This window comes from Sinohyriopsis cumingii, chromosome 18 (assembly GCF_028554795.1).
Source record: "Sinohyriopsis cumingii isolate HCF-2022 chromosome 18, ASM2855479v2, whole genome shotgun sequence".
In the NCBI taxonomy this organism is placed as follows: Eukaryota; Metazoa; Mollusca; class Bivalvia; order Unionida; family Unionidae; genus Sinohyriopsis; species Sinohyriopsis cumingii.
In genome coordinates this window covers 43,003,080-43,022,656 of record NC_142978.1, presented here as the reverse complement: position 1 = coordinate 43,022,656, position 19,577 = coordinate 43,003,080, and the positions used below count along the sequence as shown (strand labels likewise).

Below are 19,577 nucleotides of genomic sequence, written 5' to 3'. Positions count from 1 at the left end.
GGTAAAAAAAAAAAAAAAAACTATTTCAGTCTAACAAGAGCACTTCCAAATTTCAGTCTGGCACAATATTTTGAAATCAAGTTTCTGATAAGACTGATCAGAAGTCCTTATCTCTTCATACGTATACATATTGCAAGAAGAAAGGGCACGTTATTTCTGACTGCTACAAATTTAAACAACAGAATCCTACTCCAAATGTTCTTATTTCTAAGAGGTCAAAGTCGCGGTCATGTATTGAAAGCAATACATTTGTTGGGTCAAACAATCCGCAGTCTGATTTTATTATGGAGAATTATGAACCATTCATGAAGAAGGGTTCTGTATCATTCAAGGGTGATTCTGCCAATCCTAAGGGACACAGGAGCATATCAGGGTCTTTTATTATAAGGTACTTTGCATTTATCTGAGAAGTCTTCTTCTAAAGAGAACGTTCTTATTCAGGAAGTAGAGTGAGGTTTTGTTAATGTTCCTCTCCAATGAGTAAATTTATCATTAAACTTAGTATCAGGACCCGTTACGGTCTGAACAGTGACATCTTCACCCAATGAGGGTGTTCATTTGTTACTAAGAAAACCAAATAGCTGTAGATAAGGTTATGGTTGATCCAGATGTAGCTGACAAACCTTGTTTGGATCAGAAACTTGATCCTATTGAAAAAGAAATCTCTAATTTATACATAGCTTGTGCAGTTATTACAGCTATATCAGAGAAAGCGTTTGATTGTGATGTTGATCAGAAAACTATCCCTTTAACTGACACATGTATTGGTTAGGCTTCTGATGAGATCACTTATGCTCCTCGTTTTCAGCAATCAAAAGATATTGAACACAGTGATCCTCTTTTAACTACCCATCCTGTTTATTTTAATCAGGGTGACTAGCGAAACTGATGCCACAGAAGTACATGTTTGTTATTTTGTTAAAAATGAGGTCGTTATCATAAAATGGAGACCACTTAGCAGAATAATTGTAGACTGTGTCGGTCCCTTACCTACGACTAAGTCAGGCAACCAATACTTGTTGACCATAATGTCAGCGTCTACAAGATTCCCAGAGGCAATTCCTCGGAAGAATATTAAAACTAATACAATAGTAAAAGCTTTGATAAAGTCTTTTACACACCTTGGACCGCCCAAACCTGTCCAATCTGTTTAAGTGTCAAATTTTATGTCTGGAAATTTTCAACAAGTTATGCATGAATTTGGCATTCAGCAATTCAAGTCTTCTGCATATCACCCTGAAAGCCAAGGGGCTTTAGAAATATTCCATCAAACTTTGAAAAATATGATTCGGTCATATTAATTTGATACTGGAAAAGATTGGGACTAAAGTGTTCATTACTGTTGTTTGCTGTTAGGAATCAGTTAAATTATCTACAGGATTTAGACCCTTTCAACTTGTTTTTGGACATACTGTCTGTGGACCACTGAAGTTGTAAAAAGAGAAATGTCCAGCAAACGAAGATACAGAAATTAATCTTCTCGACTATGATTCTAATTTTAAATACAAATTTTCAAAGACTTGTGAGGTTACAAGAACTAATCTGCAATATACTCAGTCAAAAATGAAATTAAGATATGCTTAAAATACAAAGGAAAGGAAAGAAAGTAAGTGATTTAAATTATATCATTAATATTCCTGGGATGGGAGGCGAGAACAAAAACAACTTTGCCAGATAAAAATGTTAAAGTAGCAGGTTGATAGTGATAGCCATGTTATTCATTCAGTCAATTTAGTTGTACCTGTCGCACACATTGATGATTTAAGCGATGATATGCAATCGGACTGTAGTGACTTTGGTGTAACCTATCTTCGGAATTCAATAATTATGAATCAGCTGGACCAGAACCTTTCACATCTGCAGCAACAAGAAAGGAATAAACAAAAAACAGCTATTCTTTTAAATATGAGCACTTGTTTCCAGATTTTTCTACACAAATAAAGTCTACCATGACGTTGAAATTATAGATTCCACACATGTGAAACAGCATCCATACAGAATAAACCCTCTCAAACAGGAGTGTTTGAAAAATATCAGTATTTGCGGGAGCATGATTTCTTTGGTCCAAAAGTGACTGGAATTAACAATGTATTCTTGTACTGAAACCAGATAATACTTTCTGCACGTGTACAGACTATAGAAAGGTGAACAGTGTGACCAAGAACGTTTCATTTCCGTTGCCAAGAAAAGATGACTGCATAATTGGAAATCCAAAATATGTCCCCAAGTTTGACCATATGAAAGAATTCTGGTAAATTCCGCTGACGCAAAGGGCAGAGGAAATTTGGGCATTCGTAACTCCAGATTGACTTTATAAATATTTAGTGATGACGTATGGAACGAAAGGTTCGCCTTGTAATTGTCAACGTTTAATGAACACGATTACATCCGGTCTAGATGATTGTGATGCTTACAATTACAACTGGAAATTTCACTTTGAGACAATTCGGAAATTCTTTGACAGACTCACTGATGCAAATGTGACAATTAGCTTATCCAAACTTGAGTTTTGCCGTGCTTGTGTTCCATTTCTAGGATATATCGAGGGACATGGACAAGTTAAACATATAGATGCTGAGGTCAAGGCTATCTATGAATTCCCTGTACCTATCAGTAGAAAGCAAATGATGGGATTTTTGGGTATGGCTGGATATATTCGTACATTTTGCTCTAATGTTTCCATAATTACCGAATCCCTGAAAAATGTATTGAGTAAGAAAACGAAGTATCTTTGGTCTGAGAAATGTCAGGAGGCTTTGATAAGTTAAAGGCCATATTCAAGAATGCGCCAGTTCTTTAACTCCATATTTCAGACACTCATTCAAAATATCCGTTGATGCAAGTGATGTTGGTCTTGAAGCAAAATTGATTGAAGAAGACAAAAGTGGTGAAGATCATTCAGTGTGCTATTTTTTTTTAAAGAAATTAAACAAGCACCAGAAAAATTATTCTACAATCGAGAAGGAATGTTTGACTTTGATACTGCTTTGCAAAATGCTGGAGCGTATATTAGTTCAGCTCCTTCTCCTATTATTGTATTCAGTGATCACAACTCCGTTTCATTCAATGGCAAGATGAAAAACAAAAATCAGAGATTAATTATATGGAGCTTGATGTTGCAGGAATACAATAATGACTTCAGGCACGTCAAGCTAAAGAACAATTTAATAGCAGACGCACTTTCATGTGTATGGAAATGTTATATTGTTTCATGTATACTTTGTGTCATTCATAAGATTTCATCTTACGTAACTTTTTATCACATGTCATTCTGACTACAATTTGAAGGAAAAAACGCTTTCTTGCATAAATCTTTCTTTTGTTTTGTGCAGAAAGATATTATGTTCATATTAGTTGCATTGTTTGTTAGTTTTTTAATCATTATATACTATGGATAATTATATTTTGGACTTGACATTGTCTATAATCAAGTTCATTTTCCTCATGACCTGAATCATTGATTTGCTTTTGTAAACACCATGTTTATCTCAATCTGTGTCCAAAACATTGGAAATTCCACATGAGATGCTGAGTCTATCTGCTGTTTACCACGTTCATATTACAATTTTAGTAACAGACCTTCTAAATATAACTAAGGTTTTATCTTGTAAACATTTAGAACCTTCCAGAATGAAATTTCCATTAAGAAATAGTTTTCATTTAGAAAATGCAAATTGTGAACTGAAGTCAATTAGTGGACTAGAAAATCTTGTTTATCTGGAAAGTATTTATTTGTGCTGTAAGATCTGAGAAGAATCAATTGTATTATTGTTGGGTCTAGTATTTCATTTGGGCTAGAATTTATTTATTCAAATGATTTAATTCAAGTAATTATTCTCAAGAAATGCAAAGTACTCAACAAAAAAAACATTCTTGGAAATAAAGACTTGACTTTATAGTGAAATTTCAAGTAAGGATATATTCTTGGATTGTATTATTGTGATCCAACAAATGACTGTTGTCACATCACCACGACACGGGTCACCATAAGCATATCAATACTTCCTGCGCTGGATTTATTTTGGAATAACGCTAAAGTTTATTCAGAACTTATCCGAAGGACTTATGTTAACTTTGAGTGATCAGGTAAAATTTACACTTCGATGAATACCAAACCATGATCATTTAATACTTATAACTCATATTTTCCTTCTTTATCAAATAAGCGAATTCCATCAACAAATATGATTTTTAATCACCATCCAGTTTTCAGCCATTAACATCTTCACATGGCGCCATACCGCTCCGGTGGTCTAGTGGTTAGAGCGTCCGCCTCGGATGCCGGAGGTTGTGGGTTCGATCCCCGGCCGAGTCATACCAAAGACTTTCAAAAATGGTGCTAACAGCTGCCTCGCTGGCGCTCAGCATTAAGAGGTTAGTGTTAGGACTGGTCGGCCTGGTGTCAGGATAATGTAACTGGGTGGGACATCATGCTACATGTCTGCGGCATGATGCCCCAGTGCTAGACATCACTATAAACTGCCACACTGCAGATATCGTAGCGATATGACTGAAAGATTGTTAAAGCTACGTTAAAAATCCAAATCACACACACACACACACACACACACACATGGCGCCATAATCTCTAACCACATCTTCGCTAGCCAAGGGTCGTCGATGCACTTTTTTCATCGTTAATGTGGAATAAAGTCCATCAACGACTCTTTGATAGATAAGATGACCTAGCATGTACAGAATCACGACACAAAAGTTGATGTGAAACTATGTGGATCAACGACTCTTTTTTTGCTAACATGACCCAACCCAGGTGTGTCCAACCCACGATTCAGTCCTTCACATTTTGCGGCCTACGGCCATGTATGCAGTCTTTTTGAAAAATATGCATTTTAATATTAGTATGCATAATTAGTGATAAGGAACTGTTCTGGCTCATGCGGCCCGCGACCTTAATCATGTCATCGATTTTGGACCTCAGCCAAAAACGTTTGCATGCCCCAGCCTGCACAGAATCACAACACAAGAGCTGATGTATAATGTATTAATGTATAGTCGATTGTAAAGCATGTTTTATTCTTTGTTTGTCATCAGAGGTGACTGTTGGAGAGCAGAACGGATCGTGCCATTGCACTGTTTGAACGTCTAATCAGACACTTTATCCGGGGTTGCACGTATTGATCCGAAGCAACAGGGAGGAGGGGTGGTTATGTTGTTATTATCATGGAGATGACACAGAAAAAAGCATGACTTAAATTATACTGGAAATCGACTGAGACCCAGATGAAGTTAGTTAATTAGTTCGTCCTCTTCGTTCCGTCTGGGACATAAGTCCGCAACTATCTTCGGACATCTATGTCGGTCTTGAGCAATGGATTGTGACTCGCCCAATGAAAGTTCCCATCTCTTCCAGCTCGACCATCACTGACCTTCGCCACATTATCTTTGGCCGTCCGCATTTGTGCTTACCAGCTGGTGTCTATCTAAGGGCTACCTTGGGTATCCGTTCTTTGGGCATCCTCTTTACGTGCCAGAGCCATTTGATCCTGCGCATCTTGGTCTCTAGGTAAATGTTGTTACATCCCGTCTTTTCATATGGGTTCACATTGGAGATCTTGTTTGGCCAATAGATCTTGCAGATTTTACGAAGGCAGGTATTGTGAAATGAGTTTACTCTGCTCATGAATGTCTTCACTATTCTCTAACACTTGGAGCCGTGCAACAGTAATGACTTTACATTGCTGTTGTAAAGTCTGATCTTTGTCTTAAGATTATATAGAAGTTTTTAGAATTTAATGATGTAGAATTTTTTTTTAAAGATCTGAAATACGTGACAATTTACAGCCAATCACATTGCAGGAAATGAGGTCAATTCAAAATAACTGGACTTACTGAGATATGATACCTATACACTGTGCTTTGTCCTCAGCATTCTATTGCGCATTTTACGCGCACATATCTTTTCGCGCTGCTAATAATGGAAGAATTTACATTTATTTGTGATTATGACACAAAAATGAATAATTTCCTGTTATGTCAGTCTTAACAGATAAACAAACTTTAACAAGAATCTGTTCATAAAACAACCGTTTGATAGCTAGTGTTGCCGCGAAAACCAACACAACTATGTTAAACATGACTGACGCACAGAAACTATGCATTAACCTCGCGCTGTTTTAAACTCTCTCTCTCTCTCTCTCTCTCTCTCTCTCTCCAAAATATACTGTTAGGTTTCGACACACAAGCCCAGGCCTATCGTACGAAGCCTTTGATGAAATCAATGTGCATATGCATGTAACCATGGCAGGTATGGCGGTGGCAATTGAATCTGTGTAATATGATTGCACTTTGCAAATTGTAATCGGATTAGTTAGCATCCACTTTCCTCAATTGATGTCTCCGTTTTTAGGGCACACCATTCTAATTCAACTGACAATTTTATAAAATGACTTGTAAGTATAAATACCCTTTGCAAACGTTGACAGTATGTCATTATGCAGATACCCCAATCAGGCATGAAAAGTTGTCTCCCATTAACTTGATCTCCCGCTCATAGACGGTATTTACATGTTCTGATTATTATCGATTTTGTTTCTACTTCATTTGTATGATCTGGATTTGGATTTTTTTAAGAAAATTTTTTGAAGAAAATTCAGTCATATCGCTACGATGTCTGCGGTGTGGCATTTTATAGTGATGTCTAGCACGACCAGTCCTGACACTAACCTCTTAATGCTGACTGCCAAGCCAGGCAGCTGTTAGTACCACTTTAATAAGTCTCTGGTATTACTCGGATTGGGTTCGAACCCACGACGGATGATCTAGCCCCTAGGCCATCGGAGCGGTCACGAATATTTGTTAATTGGAGAAGAATTATAAACAACATGTGAGTTTTGCCTTTGCGTTGCTTTATATGATAAAAAAATTAATGTGTGGTTGATGTTTGTTATGAACTAAGAGGCATGATTGTGGATAGGGTCATTGAGATAGAATTTTAGGAAGTTTATTTTTAAGCTCATGCATGGAAATAAAATCTCTTGTTTTAAATAGCGTATATAAAATTGTTCACATCTAGCAACGAAATTCTTTGTCTCATTTAAGGTGAATGCTAACTGTATTTAGTATTTATGTGAAACAAGATGGACCTACTTTAGCCCTGCTCCTTGATGCATCGGCAAACGTTCCAAATTTTTTTTTTAAAAATGATATGAAATGGCGTGTAAAACCAACACTTACACCAGTGAATATATACTTTCTTCAAGTTCAAACTAAATCACATAAAAATGTATTTTGGTAGTTGCTGAACAACAGATACAGTGTTTTATCTATGAAGCCCCAAAATAGTGGCACACTGCCAATTTGGCAGTTAAAGTCTGTTCTTTATAATAACCATGTGTCTGCCATAGTGTCTGCTGTACTTCATAAGCTAAAGAATGTCCTTGAGATTACATATTTTGAACTGATATTAGAAACCAAACTTTAGCTGGTGATTGTATTTATTGCATCCTTTTATCGTCATACACTATTTCATTTTTTAGTTTATTAAGTGTCAGGTGTCCTGTATCATACGTTCCAGCACACAATATTGCGGCGTTCCTCGCCCACTCCATACCAGTTCTCGTCGTTCACATTGTGTCGCCGTAATGTAGTCGTATGATTTAATATTTATAGAACTCAGCATGTGTATTTCATTTTACATTGATATACCTAACCACTTAATAGCAATAATCAATAGAGGGGTGGATGGGGTTTATGAATCATCACATAATCGCTCCACAGTGCTACGCCTTTTTATTATTTATACAGAAACTGACTCGAAGACAGTAAGTTGTCCCTGTTTGAAAACATATTCTTGAGAATTTGAGCGAACATAATATTGTAAGCACACACATTTTACACCTTCTTCCTGGAACTATATACGACAATAAATGTCACAACAGCTTATTCTTTGATATTCTAGAACTTGTGCAGTAACAAAATTCTTTAAAAAACGGGAGACATGTTTTGAACCATGAAAAAGTATCATGAGATAAACAAGACCAACAAGACAGTATAAACATGCATAGATGTCAGTGAGTGCACCAAGAGTCTCTTCTAAACAGTAATTCTGTTTTTATTCACATGGTCAAGAGAAGGCCGGAACCCCGATTAAAAAAATAAAGTGTTGGCGCGAGGGTTCAAGGCTTTTAGTGGTGCCCCTACCAAAGTGCCTGAGGGGTAATGTACGTTTGGCGTCCCTACTTTGCCACAGATTACAGATTTTATATCAGTTGCCAGCCTTTCTCCTTGTTGTTGTTGAGTTTAATTATAGTGGCGTGCGCACAATTGTGCATGTGCCACTTTTTTCTGACTGCACCGCAGCCTGCTAGTTGTTCCTGGGGAAGGGGATGGTGCCACCTCCCCCAGGCTTTTATGGATTCAAGGAACCCTGATAGTTTGGCCTCAATCTGTGGGTCCATAAAGGTCCCTACAGTTGAATGGTTGGCTGTCATTAGTGGGAAGGAGAGCTCGGGAACGGTCCTGCTTGCTGTACATCGCTGGTTTCTTGTTGCATTTGCCTAGTGTTTCTTGCGGGTTTTTTTTTGTTTTTTGGGGGGTTTTTTTCCCTCGATTTTTTTTCTTCTTTTTTTTTCTTCTTCAAAATGTTCTAAAAGGAGGGGGGATGTTCTATGCTGTTTATAGAGGTTCTATGTAGATATCATGTATGAAGAGAGATTTTCAAGGTTATTATGGTATTACTAGTCGAGGTGTTTAGGGTGTGTTTCCTACGTTATGTTATTTATAAGTTTTTATATATTACCTCTTTAAGTTATTTATTAATTGATGTTTTTAGAGACTGAATGTTATTTATACTTTATTTAGCAAGAGACCGGAGTCCTAGCCGATTACACGGTTCGTGAAGGACATCTAGGACCGGAATCCTAGCTGATTACTCGGTTCGTTAAGGACATCTAGGACATCCGATTTTGCGGTTTCCTTAATTTTTTATAGGTGCTTCGTAAGTGAATTATTTATTAATACTTTCAAAAAATTGAATGATATGTTATGGGTTTTTATGTGGTGGCTTCTAAATTTATTTAGCTAGTTACTGAGTCTTTTGGTTTTGTGGGGATAGTAATTATCTTTCTCCTTCTCCCTCATACAATAAGGTATATCAAGACTTAACCCCTTTACACTAAGGTGAGGTAAAAAGATGAAACCTTCACCAAGAGAAAAGCTTCCAACGACATCCCCTTCACGTGGCTTCCTGGAGCGATTTTCACACCAGATTCCGGTCTTCACGCTCCCTCTTGAAAGAATGTCCCCGACAATCTTCAGCGTCCACCTACCAGTTTCAACGAACAGTGTTTGTTTTGTACCCAGATAACAATGATCTCTGGAAAATGGGTCTGAATAAAGTCAATAGAATACGTCAGTTGTTCAGGATTTCTCTGCAAGCTATTATCAGTCAAACAATGTAAGTATCAGGTCTGACGAACGAGTTCCAGATGCATATCAATCTAACGACTAAAAGCACAGCAGATAATCACGTGGTAGATCGTAAAATCTGGACAAGTCAGCAACCTTCCGTTGGGCTACAGCCCTTTTAGAAGTGAATGCTCATTCTGAGCGAATCACAGTTTCATATCTTGTTGAGCTGTTTATATGAAAAAGGAATCACTGGAACAATTTGACTCATCACATTTTATAACAGAAATCAACGGTGAGCCCAGAGTTATCCCAGTCAGCCCGTAAGTCAGCCCACAAACTTGAATTGATAAGTTTGTGATCTTGGATCTGATCTAATAATGTACATAAACACTGAAATCATTGCAGACAGATCAGCCTGCAACATCAATGCTTTTATCGACCATTTTCTATACACTTACTGGTATGACATGTGGCCTTGAGTTACGGTCTGCTGAAGGGGACGTTTGACAATCTAAAAGCATATTTCCGTATAAAAACCAATTGTTTGACAAGCTGGAATAACGATATCAAATTACCTGGTTACATCGGCTGATAATTTGCTATTCATCCAATAACAAGAAGCCACTCAGATGAGACTTTGCTCATTCGAAATATTTATTTTGGTCATGTGAATCGAACATCTGTGGATTTGGCACGTGGCTGTCACATGTTGAATATCTCGTGGTTTGAATAGCATTACGGTTTAACAACGCGCGAAATGTAAGCCGTGATTAATTAAGAGTGTTCTGAACAATTTGAGTTGCAATATAAAAGTTATCCTTCTATTTCAAAATGTGTATGCCATCAACATTAAATCTTGCATTCCATCAGACGGAACTTCCTTCTGCACCAGAGAACACTAGCAACATTGGACAAATGGACGACAATGCAGAATCCATCCAGTCTTCCAGAACCATGAATAAGATAAATGTTTATTTCTGAAGAATGTATCGTCGTGACAGCTGATATTTAAGATCAGTCTTCGAATGGTGAAATCTCACTCGAGTCTGTTTGTACATGTGAACTCTTCGATAACATACAGTGAAGTTTCAAAGCAAAGAAGCAATCCATGGCACAACTTCTAATGGCATCGAACTGGACACGGTATGTGGATATGATTGATATTCTCCACAGGTTCATAAAATCTAAGTGCACATGCAACTTGCATCTTCGTCCTTTGTCCGTACAAGAAATTTTACCGCAGATCGCGACTGCACAACAATGTTAAATATGGCTACAAAAACCGTCAAATGATGTCAAAGATTATGAGATATCAGCTGGAGGTCTACCCGACATTCACAGAAGGCCATCTTATACTACGAAGGAACGTTGGATAATGGGCAGGATTGTCGCCAGATCTGAGTGTTGAGCAGGCATTGATGAGAAGTGTAACCTCGGCAGGTGGTCTTGCTTGAGGACATGGAATGACAAAAGAGCACACTTTACATAGCAGTCTGAGCCGATAACGACACTGTCGTGCACGAATTAATCAGTTCCGAATATCAAGTAAATGAACTTAATTAAGAAGGCGTGAGATATTTGCTCGGGTTTTGTGGAGTGGACAGTATATTTAGTGGAGAACGAACCCAGGGAGACCCCAGAAAGATCCACCGGCCCAAGCTACTGGCAAGCTTTCTCATGTGCCCACGTTGATCAAACCGAGATTCGAACTGACGAGAACAGAAGTTAGATGTGTGAAGGATCTGTAAAGGCGAGCGTCCTTAGAACACTTTGCCACCTCGAAACTAAGACGTGTGAGCAAGCTAAGGAAGGGGTCATAAAGACAAAAATAATATACGTTGATTTCCTTCGAGAAACGAATCCTTTTGCGAAATATGTCTCTTATAGCAATATTGAAATAGGTTTGCCAGCTGATGCTGCTGTAAATATAGAAAGAACTCAAGAAGTGGGAATACAAGTTTTGTTGGCCAGGACAGGTCAGATAGTAATAGGCTTTTCATTCAAAAGAGATCAACAGGCAATGACTCCTATTACACAGTCTAAGGATATATGTAGGCGGAGAAGCGATTATAGATTTTATTCTCAATAACGTTTCGAATACAGTGTCGTTCGAGCAAGCATATTATCTGAGGATGTTTCGGAGATATTCTCTTTAAATTTTATAACGTCCCAGTTTCTTTTTTTTAACCCTGCTTTTGACGTAAAAGCTAGTACTTGCTAATACAGTATGGATTTTTGGGGACTGGTGCGGAGAAGCAACCACATGGCACAGTTTGATACATGCGTTCTTAAGGGATGATCACTGGTGCAGCGGATACGATGGACAAAGAGCGCCCCATTTTCTTTGATCAGGTAAATATATGTTAACTCTCTCATAAGAACGCGTTCTAATCAGATCGCTATATTTGACGAACATTTGTCGGGACCATCTTCAAAATACACATCGTATCTACAACGACGTAATTAGCCCAGATGTAATCTTCTCTGAGGATATGTTTTATAGGTCCAAGACGGAACGCCTCGTTATCCAACACTGAGAATAAACAAGCTCTCATAACAGTGCCCGAAACTGGACGAAATGGCATATAAACAGTCCACATAGTAGGTAATGTTGATCTGCTGATACTACAGAGTGCCGTAGCATTTAAATTTGATGATAGAAACGTTTTCATTAAAAAGACTTCTATAACCTTCTTTGCTATCATGCCAATAGTTTCTTTAGATATGTTGTTTAGATATGATGAGAGAGAGAGAGAGGAAGGGATAACCACTGGGTTGCGGTACGACATTTCCGTTTGCTTGTAACAACAGGGAAAAGTGTTCGACTAAAGAAACTTAAACATGATGATCATTCCAAGGAACAATCTCACGTGCTTTGTCGAAAGGTAACCAAGGAGGAGGTTTAAAAACAGAACTCGAGAAGACACATTTGTACGTCGTTACGCCGGTATTACTTCAGAATTATTAGATCAGCGATTCGGAATGTTCACAGTAAAAGTGATGCCTAGTACATATTTGTACTAGTTCGCAGGTTATCAATCTATAGCTTCCTAGTATTATTTAATACGAGTGTGTGAGATACATGCTACTACAGCAGTGGATGGGAGAAGGGAAAAATCTAGTTCCACGGAAAAGGAGCTAGTATGTTTCACAAGAAAAACTATCACTTTTCAATGCACATGTAGAACCAACAAAGCAAAACTACTACATGCTAAGGGCCATCTAGAACCAACAAAGCAAACCCACTAACTGCTAAGACACATCTAGAACCAACAAAGCAAAACTCCTACCTGCTAAGGAACATCTTGAACCAACAAAGCAAAACTCCTACCTGCTAAGGAACATCTAGAACCAACAAAGCAAAACTCTTACCTGCTAGGACACATCTATAACCAACAAAGCAAAACTCCTACCTGCTAAGGAACATCTAGAACCAACAAAGCAAAACTCCTACCTGCTAGGACACATCTAGAAACAACAAAGCGAAACTTCTACCTGCCAAGGCACATCTAGAACCAACAAAGCGAAACCACTACCTGCTAAGGCACATCTAGAACCAACAAAGCAAACAAACAAAGCAAAACTTCTACCTGCTAAGGAACATCTAGCTCCAGCACCAAAAAGGCTTCCAAACATAATATGTATCTGTACGACAAATTGTGATATGAAGTTCTCTAAGTAAAGAAGACATAGGTGGGCTGATCTATCTGATCCAAAGTTAGGGAGGCGTCATTTAAACCAATGAGTCAGTTCCAAAGGAAAGTCTGAACAAAGCAAGCAATTTTTCTCAAGGATTTGTGTCATAAACATTTTTGTATGATAGAAACACTACCACCTGATGCCGAATCTCAACAATTTAATATGTTTTAATGTACCATCTGCCCAAGGCTGTAAAGAAAATGGTAAATTACTTCACTATTCATTGAAATCTGTGTTACTCCTGTTTTTAATGTCTCAAATTGTTATAGATGATGGTAAATTAAGAAAGAAGGCAATTTGGAAATATATGGTAAACTTTTGTATTTCCTACCTTATAAAACGTGAGTTGGGTACTTTTCTGACATGGGTCAATTCTGATGAGACCATACGATGTCATTTTCGTGGAATCATCTTAAAGGCAGATCACTTTGCCTTCTGATGATACAATTTTTTGTGTGTGCAATTAATGATAAAACTACCTAAAACACACGAACAGGTGATTTCTTAAAATCCAAAAATAAAATTAAATCAGTGGGTACCACACTAAAAATACAGTTATCTATATTCCGTTCATTTTGTTACATTTCTTTACACGTCATTCGATTATTGTCCTTCAGTATGTTCCGGAGGTCAACGTCTCAGTCTGCGCATGTATAAAATCGTGTATCAGTCATTTTGATTTCAGCAAGACTGGCCAGGAAAATAAACACTAAAAAGATGATTTATTTAGTTGATTCTACCCTCAACCCTGCCGCACCACCACCACCACCATGACGGTAAAATTTCAAGTTTCAGTATAAGAGCATGTGTAACGTACTGTTATACCGGCTTAAAAGATGAGTCCAACAGCAAACTGCGCAGATCCAGGTTTGCCGTAGAATAATGCGTCGGTAGATCTGGGTCTATGTGGTTTGTTTGGAGTAGTTTGTAGAACAAACAGGATAGACCCTGATCTGTAGGCGCATTATGTTACGGCAGATTAGGGTCGATGTTGTTTGTAGTTAGACTTGGCTTATAAGCGAGTTATAGATCGTATACCTTTAAGATGAATAATCGTTTGAAGTCCTCTTACATCGTCTCTCATTGAAGAAAGGGAAGAAAAATGTTTAAGGACACATATAAACGAGGATTTCCTCGAGTCATGAAATGAAAAATTAGTTCAATATCAATGCTAGAAAGCTGCTGCAGATGTTGTTCCGTGTCATAAACATCTTGGTTGTAAACGTCATTCCTGTTCTCCTATTCCCTGTTATAAGACACTGCTATCGGACATCCTGTTATTTATATATTATCAAGGGTCAAATAACACATTTTTTATGCTATGAGCATCGCGTCCTTCAGGAAGTTTTCAAGGTTATGACATTGAAATATACACCCCTTCTCAGATACCGTAGCAAGACGTAACATTGTCTCCATCAATTTAAGGACCAGGTGGCAATTGCAAGATGTACGACAGGTTGCAGCAGGCTATGTTCAGGTTACGATATGACTTTTGTTCTGTGGATTGTAATTTTAATTCATAGTAATTCCGAAAATGGTTGAAAGAATCGTTGGTGGAACGCCTCGTGTTATATATATATATATATATATATATATATATATATATATATATATATATATATATATATATATATATATATATATATATATATATATATATATATATATATATATATATATAATATCATGGTATGGTACTCGGTTAATTTTTTTCGAGTAAGAGAAACCACTCTTTTAAGATGTTAAACAGACTTTCGAAAGTTTATTATGTAGATGTTTGTAATAAAGACCACTTGTTCTCAATAAGGTGCATACTTTTCAAACTGACATCACTATATAACTCCCTCCTCCCCCTGAACCCGAAGGTCGACTTAAAAATTAAATTACTTACTTTTTACCTAAAAATAGGACCGGCCGTAGGGAAGAACAAGGTGGATGCCTTGGGCCCTGCGCTTCAACTGACGACAGTTTATTATACTACAGTAACTCCATCGTCTGAGCCCCGCTGCCACCATGGCGCCTTGTGCCTCGCAAACTCTAATCCCGGGCATGCCTAAATACAGCTCCACCATGTCCTTCAGTTTACTCTTTCCAGTATGTAAGTGTGTCCTTGTCCCTATTAAGATTTGTTTTTCAAAACCTGATATTGAAAATTATAGTCATTGCTACAAATTGTCACAAGGAGTTAAGATCAATTTTGTTGACATGGTTTGATATGTCCTTATATACATTTTTACAGACGTGTGGCCTGTGGATATTATTTGAACTGTAATCATGGAATTTTTTGTATAATTTTGTATATGCATATTCAGGTGCCTGTATAGTCATGGTATTAAAGTTCTTCTCATCTCTGTTTTTTGTGCCTAACGCAAAAGGCATCCGGAGTTTTCCTAGCGTAAATGATTGAATTGTAATACAGGCAATCATGCGGGAGAAAAAACTGGAACGATTCGACGAAATAAACTAAAATGTTTAGAATATATAAAAGCTTTGTTAACGTAAAAACAAAGTATTAAACAAGTTGGGCTCAATCTTTGAAGTTAAAGTTTAAAAACCGAAAGAAAAATATATGTAAGATATCAAATTTGTCCAAATTTAATACAGATTTTCCAAAGCAAATGACGTGCAAACATTGGAACTATTCAAGACCCATTCGGCTTAAATCAGATGAGACAAAACTGTTTTCAAAGGTGAAGAGTAGAATTCTGTCATGAGGAGTATCTGCGTCTCTTGGTTATGAGCCTTTGTCACAAGACAGGCAGATATGGAACTAGTTCTGTTCTGATTTTTTTTTCCTGGCTTCAAAAAGGATTCCATGCTTTATATGAAGTCGTCGAGAACTATCATTGTTGTGATCCGTAGCAGTAATTGTATGGTGGTTTCTTGTTTGTTTTCTGGCTTAAGCACTTAGCGTGTTATGTATTATTTAGGTTTTATTTTATATTGTTTGTTTTGCATCCAGCTGTACTGAAGTGATCTCTCATCCGGCTAAGGTGAAAAGGTTTAATGACCTTATTTTGAAGTACTTACCGTACTACGCACTTAAATAATGTTGTAATGGTTTTGTTTGCTTATGTGGAGTTCAACGCAATTTTTTCAGCACATGATGGCCTATACTTTGCAGCCAGTATATTGGTGGAGGAAGGACCGGCAAAGATACTCCTAGTTTTGAGTGACAATTTAGAGCATATAAGAATGCATTATGTTCATTACAATTGTTGTTGTTGAAAACAGCCGCACTGTTTGATTATATTTATACAACGTGGATAGTATATTTCCTTAATTAAAAGGTATATACAATTACATTTGGTCTGGAAGTATAACTGTATGCTTGTATTGATGGAAATAGCAATACAGAAACCTCTGTTCTTAATGACGACAGCTTCTCTTCAAATGATACACATTTTACACACACACACACAGTATATATATATATATATATATATATATATATATATATATATATATATATATATATATATATATATATATAACGAGTTCATACAAGAGCTTTACTGAACGTAGATTTGAAAACAATACCAAAGGATGACAAAGAAATAAAATGTACAAAATTATTACTATACACACTCATATATTATAGTAGACTATATCAAAACATTACGTAGTGAGGGAAGTGCAAATACAAATAACTTTATTTTTGCCTATATGTCGTGAAGTACTACGTGGTACAAAGCGTCTCTTGGTGCTTTGGCCGAAAATAATATGGCGGCAGCCGGGCACAGTGATGTCATGGTCTAACTTTAGCAAAAAGTAGAATTTAGTACAAGCGCCGTACCCATTGTCTAAAGTGCGACAACAGTAGCTATTGACGTCACGAAAACCAGTGGAAGTGTTGAATGGAATGGTTTTCTTCACTTATGGCTATCATGCGATTATTTCAGCTGTTTTTGATGTGCGTGCGTGTGTGTGTGTGTGTGTGTGTGTGTTTGGACTTTTAACGTAGCTTTCACTTTAGCCACATTGCTTTTTCTACTAAGATATGTATATGAATTTTGAATTAGATGTTCCGGACTTGTGATGTTATCAAAGCTGATATGAGACATGTAAACCTCCCATACTTACTTCACGTGGGCTCGTATCATTGCTTAAAAAGGTATGTATACATTTTATCTATAGGTACATTGTAACGGTACGAGCCCCTGTGGTTACTTCACACTATCTTGACAGTGAAATATAATCGGCCAGGAAGCCGAAGTAGCAGTCCATGGCGGTAGACACTCTCGGCCTGGGTGCCATTTTGACTTGCATCGAGCTCTTTAGCATAGTGTTTTTCAAATTTATACATAGGGAAAGGCCTTGCATTTCTACTTTGAGCATCACTCTCTGTCACAAATGACATTAGGACATGAAAAATGCATGTATGAGTTTGGTAATGTGTGAAATGAATGATATTCCAATGTTTTGATTTCTTATAGCTAGTCACATTCTTGACAAGTGCTAACATTTTCTTTCATTACATCTCATGAATACAAATATGTCCTTATGGATGGTTATGGCGGCAAAGGCCTTCCGTGTGTACTCTTTCGGGACTCACGTTACTAAATTAAGTTCCCACAGTAAACGTATGCAAACACCATGATATTAAAAATTCAATAACTTCAAATTTCTGAGAGCTCGTGATCAAACCTATATTTATCAGTATAGATGAAACCTGGATGTCAGCTTCTGTGTAGACGAAAGGATACGAGCCACGGCATTTTCTAGATTTGCATGTATTTGAAACGTGCTTTCAATTCCGCACCAAAGAGTCAGGTGCAATTTTTAGTACTGAGTGTTCCAAACTCAAGACTGTTAAAGAACTGAAATTCCATCAATAAAACAATGTCTCTATTTGTTTTCACTTACAGCTAGGATAAGCTTTCAAAAGATTCTCTTTCCTAAAACATAACTTACATTATTAACCAGTCCTGGCCAGCCAAACCCATATATACTCTATTTTATGTAAACCCATTTCTAGGCTGGTTCTCATTTTTCCATCCATACAATTAGTACCGTGTGTCCTTCGCGTGCTTACCGGAGGGGGGGGGGGACCATCGCCTTATATATCTATCTATCTATCTATCTATATATATATATATATATATATATATATATATATATATATATATATATATATATATATATATATATATATAGAGAGAGAGAGAGAGAGAGAGAGAGAGAGAGAGAGAGATATTTTCCCCTTGAGCGGCGCCTTTATTAATGTTCAAGCCCATCTAGTCGTATGGTATTGTATTCATATTTCCCAAAGCTCACAAATGTCAAACACAATAACAAGGAGTCCTATAAGGCGTATTACACATATTGACAGAGAAATAAAGCCGTGAGATGCATTATATGAAAACCTAACCCAAACAATGACAACTATTTCGAAAATATTTTGACAGCAATATATAAACATATCCATTTACATTTAATTACTATGCTTCGGGGTTAAACACTGCACGCAAATATCAGTCGTTTCGAAATGTTTCTACGTTGACTATTAACTCGTCGGAATTGAGGGAGGAATGTTTATGCATATTCAAAGGGTTTGCTAGGAAGAATGACTTCCCCAATTATCTAACCAACAATTAAGGTGGCATTGAAAGACAGTAGCAAGAGGAACTGTTAAAGGCAACAGTTATTTACTCTAAGATAGAAACCATCCGTGGACATAATAGATATAAGCGATGACAACGGCACCGATGGTTATGTTAATGACAACGATGATGATGACAACTATGATGCGTCGACGATGACGATAACGGTGATGATAATAATAGTTATAATAGGAGGAGTAGTAGTGGACACTTTCTAACCTTTATCGGATTTGGTCCTAACGATAGCTGTGTCAGACACGGAATTAGGGACACAATCCCGTTTTGTTTTTCTTCTTATTTCCTACTATAAAAAAACAACATGGAAACGGTTTTCATCCGAAATTCGCAGTTAGAATTTTGTTCGAAAAACTGAATTGATTTTAATGAGTTTCCTTAACAGTTCATAGGGGAACGTACTTCCGGTTTGAGCAAGACGGAGCTGTATTTATCAAATTTGTAAAACATCAATTTTCTCTGATCTCAGCCAGGGGTCCATTTCAGCGAGATTGGTCAAATTATCTCGAGTAGGCTCTATAGATAAGGGACTTAATAATAATAATAATAATAATAATAATAATAATAATAATAATAATGAGCACTTTGTAAAGCGCCTAATCTTGAGAAGCTCTAAGCGCTTTCCAACATAAGACAACACCTATATCATAAAGAACATATATAATGACATTATGACACAACAAAACACCATGAAATTAGAAAACATAAAAAAAAACATGCTGAAAATATTTAAGGTATGAAACATTATTAGGACTTTAAGTTTGTTCTTGCAGTCGAAATAAGTGAGTTTTAAGAGCACTCTTGAATGAGATCACTGTGTTTTTGTGTCTAGGTTCAGTGGGCAATGCATTCCACGTTGCTGGGCCTGGTATGCAAAAGAACGTTGTCCAA

The 19,577-nt window shown here is 37.0% G+C and overlaps 1 protein-coding gene and 1 long non-coding RNA gene across 2 annotated transcripts in view; one reads left to right on the top strand and one right to left on the bottom strand.

Moving 5' to 3' along the window:
* The window catches only part of LOC149776500 (uncharacterized), an 87,534-nt gene that overhangs the window by 49,981 nt on the left and 17,976 nt on the right, over positions 1-19,577 (bottom strand). The gene's annotated exons all lie outside the window — the stretch shown is intronic.
* LOC149776499 (uncharacterized) overlaps positions 5,085-19,577 on the top strand; it is a 161,276-nt gene continuing 146,783 nt past the window's right edge. The window contains exon 1 of the mRNA XM_089940932.1: positions 5,085-5,524. The gene's annotated coding sequence lies outside the window, so the exon portion shown is untranslated. The remainder of the gene's footprint in view (positions 5,525-19,577) is intronic.